This window comes from Octopus bimaculoides, chromosome 29 (assembly GCF_001194135.2).
Source record: "Octopus bimaculoides isolate UCB-OBI-ISO-001 chromosome 29, ASM119413v2, whole genome shotgun sequence".
NCBI lineage: Eukaryota > Metazoa > Mollusca > Cephalopoda > Octopoda > Octopodidae > Octopus > Octopus bimaculoides.
In genome coordinates this window covers 1,716,575-1,719,419 of record NC_069009.1, presented here as the reverse complement: position 1 = coordinate 1,719,419, position 2,845 = coordinate 1,716,575, and the positions used below count along the sequence as shown (strand labels likewise).

Here is a 2,845-nt window from a genome sequence, read left to right as displayed (position 1 = left end):
AAACACTAACGTAACTTCGTATATTATACACACGCAAGTTTCACGAATACACACATACATAAAGGACTGTCTTTTGATATTGGAATGCTTGTATAAAGTTCTATATGCATTTTATACACACCAGACTACACACATGTAGTCAAGCATATGTGTATACACACACACACACACACACACACGTAGTTAAACATATAGATACACACATATATATATATTTATATATATATACACACACACAGATAAGTTTACACACACATTAAATCATGAACATCTATCTATATATATATATACACACACACACACACACACACACACACACACACTCATGTAGTTATGCACATACATACGTAAAGTTTACATGTTATGTGTGTATATATATATATGCACACACGCATATATACTATATATACACCCACGTCGAGTTATGCACGCACACACATATATATAGATACATAAAGACGTATACATACATATATATACATACATAAATACGTAATTTTTCAGATAGTCATGCATATATATATATATATATATATATATATATACACACACATTATATTTATGTGTGTGTGTCATCCCATAAGTTCTGTCCGAATTTTGAATAAAGAAATCAAGTGATCAAATGTTATATTTAATTGAAATTTAATCATCAATGTACTTTCCCTGATTATCCAAGACTTCCTTCCAACTATTTACAAGCTTTTTAATCTCATCAATGTAAAACTCTTTTGGTTTCAAAGAGAAGAACTCTGAAATGTCAGTTTCGACCTCCTCCTGACTTGCGAAAGTTTTGTCCCCCGAAATGATTCTGTAAACTACAAAACAAATGGTAGTCTGAAGGAGCAAGGTTGGAAGAATAAGGTGGATGAGGAATTTTTTCCCAACCAAGCTCTTTGATCTGCTGTGATGTGATCTTTGCAGTGTGGGGTCACGCATTGTCCTGATGAAACACCACTCCTTTTCGATTCACTAAAGCAGGTATTTTTTTCTTCAAAGCTTGGTTCAAATACTCGAATTGCTGACAGTAGACTTGAGCATTGATTGTTGCATTAAATGGTAACAATTCAAAGTGAATTACTCCTTTGCGGAGTAATGGGGATGGATGGGCCATCCACCAGATAGAGAGAAGAACCTTTTTCCCATGAAGTTCCCTTCTTGGTTGTGGTTGAGCTTTTTCCCTTTTACCAAGCTACTGTTTACGATGTTTACCATTTCCATAGAAGATCCATTTTTCGTCACCAGTCACAAGTCTATCCAAAAAGGGTGAAATGAGTTCCCAAGAATGGAGAGAAGAGAAAATCTCAACTCGGGATTTGCAGTTGCTTTCGGACAATTCCTGAGGCACCCATTTTCCAAGTTTAGGAACCTTTCCAAGTTGTTGAAGATGACGATGAACAGTTGTATGGTTTGAACTAAGATTTATTGCCAATTCTTCAACTGATAATGCAGGATTTTTTTCAAGCAAGTAATGCCTCAAGGAGCTTACCATCAAACTCAACTGGACGTCCTGTTCGATCTTCATCTTCAAGGCTGAAATCTCCACTTCTGAATTTTGCAAACCATCTTCAGCAAGTTCCTTCATTCAAGCATTCTTTCCCATAAACTGAGAGTATATTTCGAGTCGCTTCGGCAGCAGAGTTTCGTTTGGTTGTCCTCATAAAGCATGATGTGTCTCAAATGATCTTTGGATACTTCCATGCTAGGAATGGTTTTAATCAAAGAAATTTTAATTCTATTATTCTGTAAAAATAATATTTAATTAGTTTAAACATACACAAATGCATAATAATAATTTAAAATTCCATTAGACATTCTAAAATACTATTAAATCTTATTCAATGTTAAAAAAGGTAAAATGGGACAGAAATTATGGGACAGAAGTTATAGGACGACATGAAACATACACACATATTATATATACATTCACACGTGTTGGTGAGTGTATATATACATAAATATTTATATATATAAGGCTCTACTTACCGAGTGAAGTCTCAGCTCTAATCTAGACCAACATGTATGTATTTATATGTGTATACACATATATATATATATATATGTGATATATTTATATATATATATATATAAGAGGGGTGTATGTTTTCCTTCTGCAAGTCTGTCAGGTCTCGTTACCCCGGTCACGGCAGAACGCTTCCTACCGGAAATAACTAACGGTCACCTGGTCGTCCGTTACGGCAAAATACTTTGTTTTCATTGGTTGATTTTCATTTGTGTGCAGCGCACGTTGTCATGTATGTGTGTGTGTGTGTGTGTTTGTGTGCAATGTGTGTGTGTGTGTGTATGTGTATGTGAGTTTGTGTGCAGTGCACGTTGTCATCTGTGTGTGTGTATATGTTTGTGTGCAGCGCACGTTGTCGTGTGTGTGTGTGCGATGTGTGTGAATGTTGTCATGTGTGTGTGTATGTGTTTGTGTGTATTAATGCCTATACCAGTATGTCTGTGTTAGCAGCTGATCTCAGTGTTTTGCTGGTTGCAGTTGTGTGTATATCGACTACAGGCGTATTGTATGTGTATGTGTGTGTGTGTGTGTGTGTGTAAGGCGGTGAGCTGGCAGAATCATTAAACACGCCGGACAAATTTGTTTAGCGACATTTCGTCTGTCTACGTTCTGAGTTCAAACTCCACCGACGTTGACTTCGCCTTTCAGCCCTTTCTGGTCCCGATAAAAATTAGTACCAGCCAAGTCCTAGCGATCGATATCCTTAGGATTTACCCTTCCCCTCCAAAACTGCTAACCTGGTGCCAGAATTTCAAACCATTGTGTGTGTGTGTGTGCGTGAGACAAGGCAGAATCGGTAGCGCAGTGGATAAAATGCTTAGCGTC

General features: G+C 36.8%; 1 protein-coding gene across 1 annotated transcript in view; it reads right to left on the bottom strand.

Moving 5' to 3' along the window:
• The window catches only part of LOC106884131 (mesoderm-specific transcript homolog protein), a 19,732-nt gene extending 17,069 nt beyond the window's left edge, over nucleotides 1–2,663 (bottom strand). The window contains exon 1 of the mRNA XM_014935363.2: nucleotides 1,984–2,663. The gene's annotated coding sequence lies outside the window, so the exon portion shown is untranslated. The remainder of the gene's footprint in view (nucleotides 1–1,983) is intronic.
• Between the last annotated feature and the right edge of the window lie 182 nt (nucleotides 2,664–2,845).